The sequence below is a fragment of the Nanorana parkeri genome, unplaced genomic scaffold (genome assembly GCF_000935625.1).
Source record: "Nanorana parkeri isolate BGI_ZX_2015 unplaced genomic scaffold, ASM93562v1 scaffold112, whole genome shotgun sequence".
NCBI classification, from domain to species: Eukaryota; Metazoa; Chordata; class Amphibia; order Anura; family Dicroglossidae; genus Nanorana; species Nanorana parkeri.
The window spans coordinates 1002618-1022207 of NW_017306380.1; the positions used below are offsets into that span (position 1 = coordinate 1002618).

General features: G+C 44.2%; 1 protein-coding gene across 1 annotated transcript in view; it reads right to left on the bottom strand.

The window, feature by feature from the left end:
• Positions 1-19590, bottom strand: part of ACVR1C (activin A receptor type 1C) — a 61031-nt gene that overhangs the window by 40511 nt on the left and 930 nt on the right. The window lies entirely within an intron of this gene.

The window sequence follows — 19590 nt, forward strand, 5'->3', positions numbered from 1 at the left end:
CGGCCGCGTCGCAGTGGGGCGGAACCGGCGGTAAGTTTGAAAGATCAAAAAAAAAGGATAGAAAATAAAAGGAACAAAAAAAATTAAATCTTACCGCCAGGGAGGTATAAAAACGAGCGTCGAACGCGCGTTTCACTGAACGAAAAAACGCGCAAAAAACACGAAATCCGCCCCAAAGAAGCTCCTGTACTATTTCGGGGGTAGGGCGTTTTTCTGAGCGACAAATCGCGCTGAAATGCGCCCACGTGGGAACCATGCCCATAGGGATTCATAGGATTTCACTTCTTGAGCGTTTTTCAGCGCTTCGATCAGCGCTGAAAAACGTCCAGGTGTGAACCCAGCCTAAAAAACGTGCTTAAAAAACGTGCATAAAACGCGCCTATTAGGAACACCCAGGTGTGAACCCAGCCTTACTGCCGTTGGGGCCACTATGAGAATAGGGGCAAACGGCAGCGAGTGAGCTGCCGGCGCTCCAGCTCAGCCGATCCAGGTGTTGGATCGGCTGAGTTGAAGTCCTTCTGCACTTCGGCTCAGCCGAACATGCCGAAGGCCGATGTATGGCTGAAATCAGCCGTACAAGCCAGAAGTGAATAGCCGAACAGCTTCCGGCTCACTTCACTTCGGCTGGGTTATTCACTCGGCAGTTTTGTGGATAACCCTGTAAGTGTTAGTAAAACTGTACGTATCTTTGTAAATAATCTTTGTTGCTAGGTAACTTATCCCTTGTTTTCTTAGGAACAAAATGGGCCTTCATTTCATGTTCAATGGTAATGGATATCTCCTGATTTTTTATCAGTATTATTATTATCAAAAGAAGACTGGCCCAAAATAGTAAATAAAAATCATTTAACCCTTGCAGTGCTAGGGGAGACTTAATCTTAAAGATATTTGTTATTATTGTAAACTCCACGTTATCCGGCATCCACAGGGATTGGTAGATTCCGGATAAATGTTGTTTCTGGTTGCTTCATATTAAAGAACTATGAGGTGGGTGATTTTCACTCACCTCATAGTTCTTGCCGACCTGTGACAATGAAACTGTCACAGGTCAGCTCAGTAGATCCGGAAGTGAGTGAACACACACCGGCGTTCGCTCACTTCTCGATCCTGTCACGGCGGAGAGCCGTGACAGGGGAGGGACTGGATATTATTATTATTAATAATAATGTGTTTTTTTTTTTATATTTCTATTGCAGTGTATTTGACAGCTTCTAGGAAAAAATAAACACCGGCATCAGTATTAAAAGGTATTTGACAGGCAGGCAAAAGCGCAGCTTAAGCTCAGTACTCATCCCCACCCTCTATTACAGAGTGGGAAAGTCTCCTGTCACTGAGGGCACTGTACCTGATGAACACACACCACATCCCAAATCAAGGTTTAGCTGTTGTTCCAGTAGGTGCGTCTTTCAGCTTCCAAATAAAGCCTTAAAGTGGACTTTTCATTATCTTCTATACATGTCTGCATGAATACATGACTTTGACATGTCACAATATGCAGACACCATCATTAAAAAAAAAAAAAGGTGTAACTATCATTAAAACGAGATCCAGGTAAATGATGTCATCAGTATACTGCCAGGGAGCATTTCCTTGGTCTCCCCTCCCCCAGCGATCAGACTGCAACATTGTAACTTTGTAGCAATTTACATGGCCAGAGGCTGCAGCAAAGGGCTGATCTGTGTCAGACATTTGTGAGCACAGCCAAGAACTGCACAGGCACCAAGATTTACATGATTGTGTCATCTCTGAGTTAGCATCTCAGTCCAAAAGGCTGCAGCCTCTTTGCAGCTGGAATGCTGAACAGAAAATGGCAATTGTTAAAGCTAAACTCCCAGATAAGCAAATATTGTCTAAAACAGGGGTCAGGGTCGGCAACTCTGGCCCACCAGTTGTGCTTTAACTATAAATCCCATCATGCCTCTGGGAGCCATGCCTGTAACTGTCAGTCTTGCAATGCCTCATGGGACTTGTAGTTCCACAAGAGCTGGAGGGCCGAAGTTGCCCACCCACTAGTCTAAATCATTTAACCCCTTAAGGACAAAGGCCTTTTTTCCATTTTTTTGCACCCATGTTATAATCCACATTTTAGGCCTGAAAATTACTTAAAACCCCCCCAAAAAAATTCTATAGGGTCTTGAAAGCCAAGACCCTATAGAATAAAATGGCGTCACTTGCAAATTATAATGTTGCACAACATTAGCGCAACTTATTATCAAACAAAACATGTAGTGAAAAATGCACTTAAGTTAAATTTAGTGCCCCAAAACAGAATATAAAACCATTTTTTAAAAATAAAATATAAAAGACGAGGTAAGAACGAGTACATAGATACCCAACATGCCCAGGGTAACTGTGTGCGTCCGTCAAACGGCAACAAACTTCAGTAGCAAAAAAAGTCCGTAGACGGCGCTTTAAAATCCCCCACAAGGTCATCAATTTAGAGATACCCAAAAATACTAGCCCTAGAATTATTGCTCTCACTCCGGCGTGCACGGCAATATGTGTTTTCGTACGTAGGCGCATCCGACGCGTGTTTACGTGACGACACGCGTGCTCGCAGGGGCGTGGGGACTTTTTTAAAAATGTATTATTATTTTTACATTTCATTTATTTAATATTATGTTTAAAACTTTATTTGTTCTACTTTACATTACTTTTTCTTTACTTACAAACCCCCCATGTGATAGCAGATTGGCAGTGACAGGTCCTCTTTAAGGTGATACTGGGGATCCAAAAGACCCCCTACTATCACCTTCCCACTCGGTATAAGCTATTGAAGTGCAGATCGCACTTCACCACCTTATAGCTGGGCTTCAGGAGCTGAGCACTGACAGCTATGGGACTGGAAGTGATGCAATACACGTCGCTCCCGTTCCCATAGTACGGGGAGAGGATCGGCAAACGGACGTTCACTTATCTCCTCGCCAGTTTCCCAACAAACCAACACCCAACAAGCCGATCCTGGGCCTGTAGTGCCCGTAGGAGGGGCAGCAGAGCCTGGGAAGCAAGGCGGAAGTGTCAGGCAGGGGGGCGGGCAGCCCGGATATCGGATTGTATAAGCGATCTGGCGACAGCTGAGCCACCAGAATCGCTTCTGCTGTAAAGACGGCCGCCGGCTCTACAAAACTGAACAGACTCCCAGCGGCTAAAAGCCGTCGGGAGTCGGTTTAAACCCTTCAGACTTCATGACGGGATTATCCCGTCATGGGTCGTGAAGGGGTTATACATCATTAAACATATATTTTTTAATGCACACAGTGTAAGTACCTGAATGTGACCTGGTATCATCCTCTTGCAGTCCCTGTACAGTAGGGATGGAGTGTGAGAGGAGGAAGCAGCACAAGGAGCCAATCAGTTCATGTGCTGACAAGAAGCATGCTGATAGGGGGAGAGCGCAGTGACAGAGAGATGAGCTCATCACTGTGCTGCTTCTCCTTTTACTATCCAGTCACAGGCTGGTGGGGGCGGGACCAGGGGGGGGGCCTGGGCTCAGAGGAAGTGAATGATACTGGCCATAAGACTGAGGACACCGAATGGCAGAAAAAGGAAGCCCTGTATGGAAGCTGAATATTGCAGCAGACGCTGGTCTTGTTACTTTACCTTTGAATGCAATCTTTGTTTTTATCTTGTTGTTGTTTTGGGTTCCACTTTGAGGTCTTTGAGTTCTAACAGCTTGAACAATTTCCGTGATGGAAAAAAAAACATTGTATATATGAAATGATATCTCTCGTCTTATGAGCCGCGCTTTCCCGTGATCTCCCACTAACTCTACAATTACCTTATCACCACCCGAGTACACGGCCACTGAACTGTACACAAGAGTTCACATAATTAAATGTTATTAACACATACAGACTGTTAATCTTTAACCTTCCGCCAGGTCTCTGCTACAATTACCGCCTCTCGCCCGCTTCCTGAAACCCATTCTACTTTTCTGGCGCACAAATGAGCCGTGACGAGAGTAATAGTCCGTACAGAGAGACAATAAAGTATATTCCTAGACACTGGAGTAAACAAGCTGTAAAATACTGTCTGCTACCGGCACGTATGGAATACGTATGGAAATAATAATAACAATAATGATGATGATGATGATGAATAGGGATGCAGCGATACTGGCTATTCGATATCAAGTACGAGTACCGATTTAAAAAAATTCTGGTACTCGCCGATACCGAATACCGATACCGGAAGTCCCATTAAGAAAGCCTGGCGGCATGTAAAGACTCACCACCAGACTTCCCGATTAGCAGGGAAGACGTCTCCATGCTCCCTCGTCACCAGGTGACGAGGGAGCATGAAGCCGGCTATCTGGCCAATCAGAAAGTCAGGGGCATATAATGACTCGCTGCCCGGGTTCCTGATACCGGAAGCTCAAGTATCGGGCTAGGCATCTGAGCATTTGGGAGAGTACGAGCCCACGCCCAAATACTCGGCATTGGCACCGATACTAGTATCGGTATTGGTGCATCCCTGATGATGATGATGAAGAAGAAGAAAAAAGAAGGGAGGAGGAAGGAAAAAGGAAAGAAGAAGGAGAATGACATTTTCTATGAGATGCCTCAAAGGAGTTGTAAAGCTCCAGCATTTACTCTCCTGTGATAACATCAGCATTGTAGTAGGAATACATACAAGTCCAATCATACTACTGACATGTCTCTCCATGTAATAATGATCAGTGCTAAATAATATTAATAAAACATGATGTTCAATAAACTAAACAATACACATATCCTTCCCATGCTAAGGTCCAGAAGGAACAAAACGCATTAGAAGTGATTGTGATGCCATTGCGCCCCTCACAAGACCTCCTGCTCTTTAGCTCCCTTGTCAGCTCCTCCCATCCTCACTTTCAGACTTCTGCAGAGCCTCTCCCATCCTCTGGAACTCCCTACCCCAATCTCTATCCTCTACTTTGTCCACCTTTAGGGCTTGTTCACATCAAATGCGGTGCGTTCCAGAGCGGTAGCTACTGGAACGCACTGCAATCCCTTACAAAACTTCCTGTGATTGTCACACTTGTGGCACCCAGGTGACATGAGGCAAACGCGGGGACAGATGCACGCAGGTCCCCATTCACACCTTCACATTCCCGTGATTGTGAGCAAAACATGCACTTTGACATACGTTGATGCAGCACCTCAAAAACGTGCAACGTGCTTGCGGCTACTAATGGCACCCGAAACAAGGGCCAGGAAACTGTTTTAAATGTGTACAAACGCGTGGTGAAAAAATGTTGTACGTCTGTAGCAGAATCTGCTGCATGAGCTACTTTCCGCCATTTATGGCGCGTTCGGCACAGATTGAAATCAATGGGCGACGCATGGCGGGACAAAAAACAGGTACGCACGCAAGGATAACATTCCCAAACGCAAAGGTGTGAACGTTGACTGAACCCTCATAACACATATGCCATGTAATTCCCAAAGTTATTTTCAATCCTTTAAAATCTGCGTTGCGTTGTCATCCTGTCACGTGGTAGAGACGTCGCACTGACAGATATTGCACAAGCACTGTTGTCACTGTTGGGGCCGGTGCACACCTAGGCGACACCTCACCGCACGGCAATCGTGCACGATTCCGCGCTGATTGCCGCACGGTCAGCAGTCGCCAAGGTGTGCATTGATCGCGCTGTGGGTGCCATTATTTTCTAATGGCACACCAGTTGCGCCGGGGTTTCCCACCGCGATTCTGCCCGTGCTTCCAAACACGAACAGCCGTGCGTCATGTATCGCAAAAAAAAGGTGTTTGTACCTTTTTCCTGCGATTGCCGTGCGGAAGCCACCCCAATTGAAATCAATAGGGCCGCAATCGCTGCCTGCGTTGTGCAGGACCGCGCAATCCCGGGTCGCGGTGGTCTGCGCCGGGCCTCAGGAAGCCTGCCTAAAGCAATTCTGAAACAACGGAATGAGTGGCTGAAAGAGGCTGCAGGAGATCAGCAGCACTGAGGTGAAGGGGGAAAAAATGACAACTTTGGCCGGAATTGCACATTGGGGCTTTTATGCGACGATGCGAATGTGCAGTATGTAAAGCTCTGCGTAAAAAAAATTGTCAACACTCTATAAATCTATAAATAGAAATACATTGTGAGAGACAATTGTCCAATATAAGTTATTATGGTAAAGCCCATGTAACAATGTTTTGGGGAATATTTCAATCTCTGATATGGGTTTATATTGCTTAATTGCTCTCAGCAAAGCGTCCTAGGAGGGAAATATTTTCTCCAACTCCTAAATAATGTTTAAAATAGAATGGTGAAAATACATTACAAAATCCGCACGTATGGAAGAGTTGCAGCTGTTGGAGGCTGATAAGTGGACTGCGGTTTATTGGCTCATGCAGATCTCTCCTCTGGAGTACAAGGCTAAAGGTCGGAGGGTGACATGGTATGCAGCGTGCCAGATATATTACAGTGACAAGGCTCTGATAGATTACACTTTATGAATATTTGCTGACCTCAGATGTGGGGAAACCGGCAAGTGGCCAGACCTATCACCAATTTGGCGCCATGCAAGATGGTAAACCTGCATCTATCTAGGTGACAGGGGGGGAAAAAATGGTACAATTAAAGTAATATTCAAATCTCATTTGTGGTTTTTGTTTTTTTTTAGTTTGTGTTATCTTGTATTGTCCTGTTTTGTTTGTAGTTTGTAAATGTAAAAAGTATATAGCAGCTCCTGGATTTAGAGCAGTGGGAGTTAGAAGAGCTCTCTGCTTCTCTCCCAGAGAGGTGTAGGGCACAGTGGCGTCACAAGAGGGGTGCGGCCCTCACATGGGTGACACCATTGGAGGGGGTGACACCAAAATTAATGACAGTCATTTTGGTGTCACCCCCTCTGAAAAGTCGGGCACTCAGCCTTGGACCGAGAGCCCAACAGTACCAGGAGAGAGGAGTGGACCCGGCGGCATACATTATTCCGCCGGGTGAACGTCCCCTCCTCTCTCTGCCGGCACCCATCACCAAGATGGCTGTCGGCAGGTATCAATAGGATGGTTGCGCATGCAAATGCCCGATGACATCACTGTGGGCTGTCACCCGGTATCGCTGCAGGTGACACCCGGCCTCAAGACGCCTCTGGTAGGGCATACACTATCTCTCACATTTCCCTGAAATTCCATCAAAAATTCACCCAAAGTCCTCCATTATGGCAAACTACATTGAAGCCAAGTGGAAGGCACATTGGAGGTTTTATGGGGGAGGGGGGGTTCGTTCAATGGATTTTACATGGCTCCTTAGGCTTACAATAGCTTCTTTCAGCTATTGTGGTCTTGTTCTAGTGCCAAAAGACAGCAAAAAAAAAAAAAAGTCGTATTTCCTGTTGTAATTTTTCTTTCACAAGCTTTTGATTGGGGTTTTAAAGACAAAATCAAACATACAAGTGTACAGTCCGGGACAAGGAAATAACTGAACCATTTGATCAGTACACTGAAAAACAAGAGCAGCGTAATAATATGCAAGGTAAATCAATGTACAATCAATGAAAGTGACACTAAACTCAGGAGCTAAATCTTAAAAATTAATTATTAACAAAAATGTATCTTATTTGTGTATCACTCGGCTGTAGATCCTCAAATCATCTCTGAATTGGTGCCGACACTGTCCTTCCTTCTGGAGGGTGGCTACTTTTGTTCCTCATGGTCCCTGTGTGTGTTGTAAAGTAGTCACTGATACAAGCTCACTCCCATTTACTACAATGTCAATACAAATTAATAAACTAAACATGAGATTGTAGTCCATCATGGGAGGAAGCTTGGAGCGGTGACTACTACAGGGACTATGGGGAACCAGAAGGAAGGACAGTGTCGGCACCAATTCAGAGATGATTTGAGGATCTACAGCCGAGTGATACACAAATAAGATACATTATTGTTAATAGTTAATTTTTAAGATTTAACTCCTGCGTTTATTGCCACTTTACAAGAGAACTTTAGGGTCAGTGTTTTTCCCCATAGTTCTCTTAAGGGTCACAGGAGGACATATACTAACCTCCTCCCGTGACCAAAAGCACAGTATATAGCGGGCTATTGCTTGCGATATACTGAGAGCGATGCAGCCAGGACGGATCCCGACAATAATGTTGAGAGCCACCTAGCTGGGGGAGTGACAGCTGGCTCTGCCTATCTAAAGTCAGAGCCAGCTGTGCCCGCCCCCTCCCCCATCCGTTTCTCCACTCAGCACTGGAGTATCGGAGTGGGGGGTAACTGACAGTCACCACTCTCTGCAGGGAGACGTTCGGGAAGTGAGCGGATCACCGGCATGTTTCTGCTCACTTCTCGATCGATAGAGCCGAACCGGGACAGCTTCTTTGTTACAAGTTGGCTCTAAGTTTGAGGATGAGTGGAAATCACTCCCCTCATAGATCTCCTTTACGTATACCTGCAGGTGGAAGTCTGCGCTTTTAAGATTTAACTCCTGATTTAAGAGAAACCCTAAATCATAGTTTGGATACACAGGAACACGTCCGCCATATGTGTAACATTGTACCAGTATCAGCGCAACCTCGGTAACACCTGAAAAAGAAGCAATATATTTTGCTAGGGATGCACCTATACCGGTATTTTGGTACCGAGTACGAGTACCTTAATTTTTTTTCGGTACGCGCCGATACCAATTACCGAGTAACGGAAGTCCCATTCAGGAAGCCAGGTGGCGTGTAATGACTCGCCACCTGGCTTCCCAATTAACAAGAAAGTCTGTCCGCTCTTACCTTGGTATGTCCAGCCTGTCACACCCGGGGCCTCTCCAGCCAGAACGCGGCCTTCCTTCGGTACCCAGCCAGAGCTGTCTGGCCGGCCAATCAGGAAGCCGGGCGCCGTGTAATGACGCGACGCCCTGCTTTCTGATTGGTTGGGAGTACAGCTCCATGCGCTCTCGTCATGAGATGACGAGGGAGCATGAAGCCAGCTTCCCGGCCAATCAGAATGCCAGGCGTTGCGTCATTACACGGCGGCCAGCTTCCTGATTGGCCAGCTTCCCGACCAATCATCACACGCTGCCAGGCTTCCTGATTGGCCGTAAAGTCGGTTCCATGCTCTCTCATCACAAGTGATGGAAGAGCATGGAGCCGTTTCACGGCCAATCAGGAAACCGGGCAGCGTGTAATGAGTAGAAAGAAAAAGGAAAGACATTTTCCTCTGGGAAGCTCAATGAGCTGCCGAGATCCTCGAGCTCCTTCACGTTTCCATGTTACGTCGCTTTTATATCAGATGGCATTTGGCCTCTGTATTCAATATTAACACTTTGTTACAACTTCAACTGAGTAGAAGATTTAAATACACAGATTTGCTGTGTAGATTTACATACACAGATGCAAACACACAGTAACACACATATTATGCATTGGGGTTCAGATGCATTGGAAAAAAAGGTGCATGTGTGATTTTCTCTGCACTGTGGTGCATGGACAGCCCATTGAAATGAATGTGCTGCATTAAATGGTATCTATGATCAAAAACTATAAATACATCTGTATTTCTATATTGAATTTCCATAAGTTCTATCCCGCTCCTGATAACCATATTGAACTAGAAGTTTGTATATTTATTTATTGAAGATCCCCATAGGATGTTTTTACTTAATGCACTGACACATTTTCACTCAGCCCTGTGTTACAACTCTCGCAGAGCCTTCTGAACTACAACTCAAAGTCTGAACAATGTAACAGTATCATTGCTTGCTGGAAGCAGTGCATGATGGGATATGTAGTCTTGAGAAATCGAGATTGCATCACATAAAGCAGCAGGGAAAGAGACGCAAGGCCCACTGTGAATCCAGGAAGTCGCTGAAAGTGATGGGCAGACGGAAGGCAGAACTCACTACATAAAAGGGATTTTCCATTAAGCTTTGATTGTATTATCAAAATTAACTCTAGTGTGTATTCCTATTACAATGCTGATGTTATAACAGGAGAGGATATGCTGGGACTTTACAACTCCTTTGGGGAAAAGAGGAGAGGGGAGATGTTCTGTAGTCCTAGCACACTTCCTGTCCTAGGATGACAATGCTATACAGCACAGTGAGTGAGTGTTGTCACCCTAAGACAGGAAGTGTGTTACTGGCTGGATCACCAGGTGAAAATAAAGGGGGTAAAGCCTAAAAAAGACACTACTGTACTACTTACCTTATATGTAAGGATTGGAAAGCTGTAGGGGTGCACCTGTGCCAATACTGGGAATTTCCCCGAGTACTTGTGAAAATGCCCCGGTACTAAACGCCGATAACAGCGCTTTAAATTTTTTAACTGAAGCAGCTGCCTGAGGTCCCGCACTTGCTGGGGACCTCAGTAGCCTTACTGTGAAGCCCGGTGCCTGTTTACATCTCCTTCTCCTTCCTAGGGAACCACGCGGCGCTGCTTACAGAGCTTAAACTCGCAAGACCCTCCGAACCCCTAGTGAGACCCTACGGACCCCTGGTGAGACAATACGGACCCCGATATGAGTTGATTATTTAAGTTATACATCATGTCCAGAAGGAAATGATCAAATTCTGACTGCCAGGGGGTTTATCTATGTTCTTCGGTACTCCACAGTAGACTGTAATATTTGTATGGGAACAGCATTCAGCATTGGGTTCATTAGGATCATCTGTGATTTTAAAGCCAGCACAAACATTATATTTACAGCATTAATTAATACTTCAAATATTCAGTAGAACTCCAAGTCAGACAACAAATCCAGGCACACGTGTAATATAATTCCACACGTTTTAGTTGCTGGTAAAGCTTTCTCCCCTCAAGTTGAACACTACATACTTGTTGATTGTGACAGTAAAAGTTTAACTTTACCTTTCCTTCAACCTGGTTTAGATGGGTAATAACACTGCAATAATGTGCTTTGAGTGTTGTCATCTATGCAACAATCCTTCACATTCCTGGTGGAGTACAATGCCTTCGTCTCTAAGTAGCAATATCATTACAAGATGTGCCTAGCACAGTTCAGAAATGCCTTGTACTACATATTTCCTACATATTTCCTTTATTGATTGACAATATATTCTAGAGCTAGGAAGAATTGGTAGTTATGTGGGTGGCAGGAAGGGGGGAATGGGAGATGTAGTGTTGCAAGGCCCACCCATCACAGGAACATGACATGCACCACTCGTCTCCCATGAAAAATTGAAATCCCTGTTACCTGTTAACTTTTACTTCCTCTACTGTATATGATAACTAACTAACTGTTATGATAACAAGTGTTCCCATTGGTAGATTTCCCCTCTCTGTTTTGATAAAAAAAATTTCCAGCCCTGATGACAGGTAACCAGAACAAAGAGAAAATGTGAATCATCCTAGTAGAGATTCAGACAGCAATACAAGCCTGACAGTGGCCCTAACCCTTCACCACACTGTTGCTCCTTCCTGTGAACCACGCAGTGCCTATTCACAGCACCGGCCCACATATCTCCTCCTCCTTCCTGGGGAACCGCTCATAGCTACTTACAGCGCTTCCCCCGTCCGCGAGACCTTCTGGACCCTTTCTGAGACCCTTCAGACCGCTGCTGATACCCTTCAGACCCCTGCTGAGACCCTTCGGACCCCTGCTGAGACCCTTCGGACCCCTGCTGAGACCCTTCGGACCCCTGCTGCGACCCTTTGGACCCCTGCTGAGACCCTTTGGACCCCTGCTGATACCCTTCGGACCCCTGCTGATACCCTTCGGACCCCTGCTGATACCCATCGGATCCCTGTTGTGACCTGTTGGACCCCTACTGAGACCCTCCATAGCCCCGCTTGTACCCTCCACAGCATTTCTGAGACCATAGAGACATCAGGCCAGCACCCAGGAGCAGCACAGAGTATGTAGCTTCATATTTTTCTACATTCCTGGATTTGTAGTCTTCTATAGCTGATGGTATTATTCTGCATTGCTGTATAAGGTATTGCGGGGATTTATAGTCCTCTATAGCTGGGGGTATTCGGCATTGCTGTATAAGGTATTGCTGGAATTTGTAGTCCTCTGTAGCTGATGATATTATTCTGCAATGCTGTATAATGTATTGCTGGGATTTGTAGTCCTCTATAGCTGATTATATTATTCTGCAATGCTGTATAATGTATTCCTGGGATTTGTGGTCCTCTATAGCTGATGGTATTATTCTGCATTGGTGTATAATGTATTGCTGGGATTTGTGGTCCTCTATAGCTGATGGTATTATTCTGCATTGGTGTATAATGTATTGCTGGGATTTGTGGTCCTCTATAGCTGATTATATTATTCTGCAATGCTGTATAATGTATTCCTGGGATTTGTGGTCCTCTATAGCTGATGGTATTATTCTGCAATGCTGTATAATGTATTGCTGGGATTTGTGGTCCTCTATAGCTGATGGTATTATTCTGCATTGGTGTATAATGTATTGCTGGGATTTGTGGTCCTCTATAGCCAGTGCTATTCTGCATTGCTGTATAGGTTATTCCTGGAATTTGTAGTCCTCTATAGCGAGTGGTATTCTGCATTGCTGTATAATGTATCGCTGAGATCTGTAGTCCCTCTACAACTTGGAGTCAGTGGCAGAACTACCACGGTTCTGCAGCTGCGACCAACCCTGGCACTCCATTAGTGTCCTAAAATCATAAGTCTGCATTGTTTTAGAAAAACTGTCACATGACACTAAAAAAAAGGTATCCATAATTGGTATCGGCGAGTACTTGAGGAAAAGGATCTTGAAAAAATGCATCAGTGCATTCCTAGCAAGCTGCTATACGGTATAACTTTAGCTGTCTGTATCGCTGAGCTGTTTTTGCTCAATTTAAATTGCTTAGGTATGTACCAAGTTTACTTCACAAATGGCTGGCGGGGCATCTGGATTGATTCAACCGTTAGCGAAGTGTAACACAAACCTGTAAGCACCAACCAGATCAGTTCAGGTCTTTATAGCTGATCACCGGCTGAGAATATGTTTGGATTCTGCATCATAAAAATGTCACTTCTGTGGAGGGTTTTATACGTTCTGATGACACCGCCTGTAATTAACATGCTGCAGGATCTAAGTTTCATCTTGGCTTTTTTTTTTTTTTTATTCCTTACCACCTGAACACATCTTCCATCCACATCACAGCGCAGCTCTATTTTCTGACCTTTATTTAGAAGCGCTCTCCAGTAAGAAGATTAAACCTGGACTCAGAGTTCACTGGGCAGCAGCAGCAGGCTTAATCTGGTGCAGCTCACCCGCTCCACAAAGCCGCAGACACACTGCTATCTTAATATACGTTCTATACTGACACAGGCTTGGAAATACCTTTCCGTTCTCTGAAAGGGACCCGGGAGAAGATCTACAACCGAAAACAATACGCAGCACCCTTCCTGAACCTGTGAACCGCACAACTTAAAGTGACGTTAAAGGCTTTTTTTTTTCCCTCACCCCAACGTTAATGAAAGCACTTACCTTAAATGATGTCTCTTAATCTGATCATCTCCTTCTTTCCTGTAGTTTTCAGCCTTCTCTCCAGCGCTGCGGCGAATCTCCAATCCAGCGCTGACTCCTCTGAGCTTGCTGGCACTTCCTCTCCCACGGTGTCTGCATGCGTGTGCACGCGTCCATACACTTACCTTGTGTCTCTCCTCGTGTCCCGGCCGAAAATGTGAACTGCACATGCGCCCACCCCGAGATGCAGTTTCACATTTTCGTACGGGAGCGCGTGCGGAAGACACAGGTAACTTTAAACCGCTGTTAAAGCGTTTTTTGTTTGTTTTTTTTTACTTTTTGCAAATATCTACTGCTTGCTAGCATTAGATATATGCAGAAAAAACTGAGGGTTTAGAAACCCTTTAACAGTAGCAAGTTATGCCAGCCAGATTGTGCCAGTCTAGCCTGTTTACTGCAGGCAGCCCAATAAACTGTGTTCTGATATAAAACAAAGACTTACAAAACAGTGGGGGGAATTTATCAAAACTGGAGCAGACAAAATCTGGAGCAGATTTGCACTCCAACCAATCAGCTTCTCTGTCTCATTTTCAAATCTTACCTGAGCAAACTGAAGGGAGATGCTGATTGGTTGCCATGGGCAACTGCTCCAGGTTCTCTCTGCTCCAATTTTGATAACTTCCCCTGTCACTGTCATTTATCTAATCACCACATCACATCATAATGACCATCTTTCTATTAAGCTCAACACATGTTAAAATCTGATTGTACAATCTCCTTTAGATCTACCAACTATGTAGTACAAGGGCCTGCCTGGCTGATACAAATTGATTGGGTATGTTAGGTAGGTCCTCATATTACATGATTCTACAAAGACTGTAAAGTCAATTTGTAAAGAGGAACTCCACGAATCTAAAGACAAAACCCTTGCAGTGGGGCTACACTTGCACTGCAAGAGTTAACCGTTTGTTTTTCTCTAGGGGCTCAAATTAAAAAATATATACTTACCTGATCCTCAATCCCAACTGGTTGCTAGACCGGTCTCCCAGCCTCTCCTCCCCTGGTGGTCTAAGCTCTGCTGATCTCATCATATTTTAGATTGTAAGCCCTCAGGGGCGGGGCCCTCCTTACCATCCTGTCTTGAATTGTATTGTAATTGTAATATCTTCCTTACATCGTAAAGCGCTGCGCAAAACTGTTGGCGCTATAGAAATCCTGTATAATAATAATAATCTAAGGCAGTCAATTCATCTGCATCAGACGTGAAGATGCCGACAGGCATAGCTGGAGTGGAGGGGGAGTGCCAATTGCCACAGGACCGAGGACCAGGTGAGTATATCTTCTGTATTCCAGCCACCAGAGCAAAACAAGCCGTTAACCCTGAAGTGCAAGGGATAATTTTTAAGATAACTGGAGTGCTTCTTTAAAAGATAAGGATCATTCACACATTTATATATGTGGTTGGCCATAGACGGGCATAGATCTTACTGAGAACAATGGAGATAGGAATTATCTGCCAAGGCAGCTATGCAATGCTAAGCCTACAGACCCAAGATGGCAGCTGCATTGGCTCCTTTCTTCTGCACCTCAGTGAAGGAAAGGTTCAGCTCCACTCACGGGGAGAATTTACAATTAGTTCATCTTAAGCATCTCTGACCATCAGAGGTTCTACGTAGAAGTGAAGGAAATGCCCAATAGTAACAGTCATCGTATGTATTTTTCAGGCCAGCTATGACCTCAATTAGGGCAGCAATCTGGAGGGAGGGTGGCCATGCTGGCATAATCACACTTAAAGGGATAGTGCACCCTTAAAGTATATGTTTGCAGTGCCATTGCCCCCGCGAACTGAGAAGAACCCCCTTCGCCCCTTGTGTTTGATTTTTTTTTTCTACCAGTTTTAGGTGGGGTCCTCTAGTCTTTGTTACGGAATTAATCTCAAAGAGTTTGTTGCTAATGTTGCTATGACTATTGAACAATTTGTACATGACAATCATGTCCCCCCTTAATCTCCTTACTTCCAACGTAAACATGTTTAAATTTAGTAGCCTCGTCTCGTAGCTCTGGTCCTCCATCCCCTTGATGAGTTTGGTCGCCCTCCGCTGGACTTTCTCCAGTTCAAGGACATCCTTTCTGTGTACTGGTGCCCAAAACTGCACCGCATACTCCAGGTGAGGCTGAACCATTGTTGTGTAAAGTGGCAAAATTATAGACCTATCCCTGCAAAACATTCCCTTCTTGATGCAGGACAAGATTCTACTAGCTTTGCTTACAGCAGCCTGGCACTGTAATCTATTATTCAGTTTGTGGTCTACAATGACCCCCAAATCTTTCTCCATTTCCAACTTCCCTAGCGGCATACCCATAATTGTATACCCCCTTTGCCTATTTTTGCTCCCAAAGTGCATAACTTGGCATTTAGCGACATTAAACCTCATCTGCCATATAGTTGCCCATTCCCCTATTTTATCCAGGTCCTCGTGCAATGTTACACTATCTTGGTCTGTTTCTATTACCCTCCCAATTTTGGTATCTTCAGCAAACACTGAGATATCGCTGTGTACTCCGTCCCCTTGTGGAAGAGATCCACAAGGGTTCCTCAGGATCAAGCACCACTGAGAGACACATGGATGATACACATCATGTACATACAGGCAATGGGAACACACATGTTTGTAGGATAGTTTTTGTTCAGTAGCAAGATACATACACAGCCACAGTTGATAATCTGTAGCTACTGTCACAATGAAGTCAGATGGGAACTTTTATGGTCTGTATGTTACATTCATCAACAAGATCAGATAAGAGGAGCAGGACAATTTTTTTTACAATCTTGGTGTCTTAACACATTTTCCATCATGACAATTGCCGTGATCACAAGAAGTATGAAATAGATACAATGAGGGGAATTCATCAAAACGGGAGCAGACAAAAACTGGAGCAGATGTGCATGGCAGCCAGTCAGGATCTCTCTTCAGTTTGTTCGGTTAAGATTAGAAAATGAAAGAGAGAAGCTGATTGGTTGCCATGCAGCAACCAATCAGATTCTCTCTTCAGCTTGCTCAGTTAAGATCTGAAAATGAAAGAGAGTATCTGATTGGTCGCCATGCACAGCTACTCCAGATTCTGTCTGCTCCAGTTTTGATGAATCCCCCCCATTGTATTATCTATCTAAAGGTGGCCATACACGGTACAACCATCGCAAGACCTTAGTCTTGCGATGGTTGTAAAGTGATTAAAAAAACGTACGATCTGCCCATCTTGGACAGGCAGATCGTACTCTTGATCGTACGCCCTGTGGGGCGGGCTTCCGATGATCGCAATGCTGAACGGGCAGTGTGCGCGTGCGCACACCGGCCCGTTCGGCATTTGTCTCCCGAGCACCGTTCAAACCAGCCGAAAATCGTACGATTTTCGGCTGGTTTTCTAGCGTGCTCCTTAGACAAAAGACGTGCGACCGTACAGTAGAAACGTTCGCACATCTTCGTTCACACTGCACTAAACTCTAAGCTCTGGTTCACACCTAGACGGCAACGTTTTTGCGTGTTTGCACGCGCATTAGCAGCATGCGGTTATTTGCATGTTTATGCGCGGTGTGCACATTTGTATGCGCGTTTTACCGTGCATACACGAAGACGCGCATTTTGATTGGCAGCTCATAAACCATTGTGGGCAATGGAAGAACGTGCGTATAAATACGCAAAAACACTCACAAAAATGTGCAGCATGCTTCTGCTGCGTGTTTTTGGGCATTTACAATGAAGTCTATGGGGAGGAAACGCGCCTTTAACTGCCCAAAGAAGCTCCTGTATCTTTTCAGGCGTCTGGCGTTTTCCTGCTAGGCATTTTTCTGCTCAGGTGTGAACCAGTGGCCTTTGAAAATCATGGGATTTCTTGTGTTGGGCAGGTAAAAGCACTTTTCGAACTGCTCGAAAACTCCTAGGTGTGATCCAGGGCTAATGGTGTGTAAGCGGTCGGATTCTGTCATCCTCTCACATTGTTACCTGGAAGACAATTCAATGCTTCCAGAGAAAGGAGGACACAATTACTATGAGGGAAACAGACAAGAACAATGAACCATCTATAAAGGAGGAAAGGGTTTCCCACCCATATGACAGTTCACAGATCTATGTGGCAGGACTGAAAAAGAACAGACGCAGCGATTCTTATGTACAAAGACGGGATGATTAAAAAGTTTCCTTACCAATAATGCATCATGTGAAAGCTCAGCGTTCAGCCTATACTGAGCCTTCCCTGGTTCCTCCTCTGCAGCCTCATCAACATACTAATCACATTATTAATAAAGAATTTCTGATTCTTTATCAGTGACAGATACGGGTACCTAACTTTATACCTGGGTCCCTGTGCTTCTCTGTGCAATGCAGGCAGATCATGGCTGGTGGGAGCAGCCAGCAGAGAGCAGGTACAACTGTGCAGCACTGAAGGGAAGGCCGGAGGTCAGCTTTAAAGTGAACCATACCTGGCAACATTACAAAGGCAGCCATTGCTGACCTCCTGAAATGCTACCTGCCTGAATGCTGTGCCTCTGGCATCAACACTTTCTGAAGTCAGAAGTGGAATCAGAATTGACAAACCTGCTCAGGATTTGTGATTCAAAGTATTATAGCCAAAGGGTCAGCATGATAGCCAGGCAACCGTCATTTTCACAGGTGTGCAATGTCAGCCCCATAGACAGGCAGGAGGTGCTCATTTCCTTACCAATCTGCAGAAGATTTGCCCACCACCAGCGACAGATACGGGTACCCACAGCAAACACACATCTAGCATGGCAGACAATAGAGGCCATGGTACCAGAGCCCTATACAAACCCCAATCACAGCTGTCCAATCAGATCGTCTGTCAGCCTGGAAACCTGATCAACCCAACCCACACATGACAGGTCTGCTTCAATGTCACAGAATGATCGAAAAGTAACGGAATTCCCAAATAGTAAATCATTTTCTTATAATGGCACATTAATGAATGCGGAGTGAGCCCAATAATCAGAACCACGAGACTATTTATATGGATTATTGTGGAGAACATCAGAAATATGTTGTCATTGTATATATCATATCATATATGTGATATACATTGTATCATATATGTCATGTACATTGTATCATATATATCATGTACATTGTATCATATATATCATGTACATTGTATCATATATGTCATATACATTGTATCATATATATCATGTACATTGTATCATATATATCATGTACATTGTATCATATATGTCATGTACATTGTATCATATATGTCATATGCATTGTATCATATATATCATGTACATTGTATCATATATGTCATGTACATTGTATCATATATGTCATATACATTGTATCATATATGTCATGTACATTGTATCATATATATCATGTACATTGTATCATATATATCATGTGCATTGTATCATATATGTCATGTACATTGTATCATATATGTCATATGCATTGTATCATATATATCATGTTCATTGTATCATATATGTCATAAACATTGTATCATATATGTCATGTACATTGTATCATATATATCATGTACATTGTATCATATATGTCATGTACATTGTATCATATATGTCATATGCATTGTATCATATATATCATGTACATTGTATCATATATGTCATGTACATTGTATCATATATGTCATATGCATTGTATCATATATATCATGTACATTGTATCATATATGTCATATGCATTGTATCATATATGTCATATATATCGTATACTGTAATCATGTGTGTGGAGAGAGAGAGAGCACCTGCAGGGACATGACACGTCATCTCAGAAGCACATAACACACATAACATTTCATAGGACACGTATGATGACAGATAACATGTGCTGGTTATAAAGATATAAGGCATGTACAGGATCAAGCAGTGACCTGATAATGAACTCTTCCGGAACTCTGCTCCCTGACCAAGGTTACACAGAGCTCCAACACTACAATCATCATGATGGCTTCTCTATAGAGACGTGTGAATTTCTATCAATCCCATCAGACAGACATCAGAGGGATCGGGATACACAGCGATCTGTCACCGGCCAATAGATATTCCTCATCATCTACATTCTGCCCGTCCTCCATGAATTCACTTCACTCTCCTAAATCTACACCAGATACCTGCATAGCTGCCAACATTTCTAAATCAATTCCAGGGAAACGTCACTGGTCACCTTGTAAGCCCATTACACACAATGCTTATTCAGAGG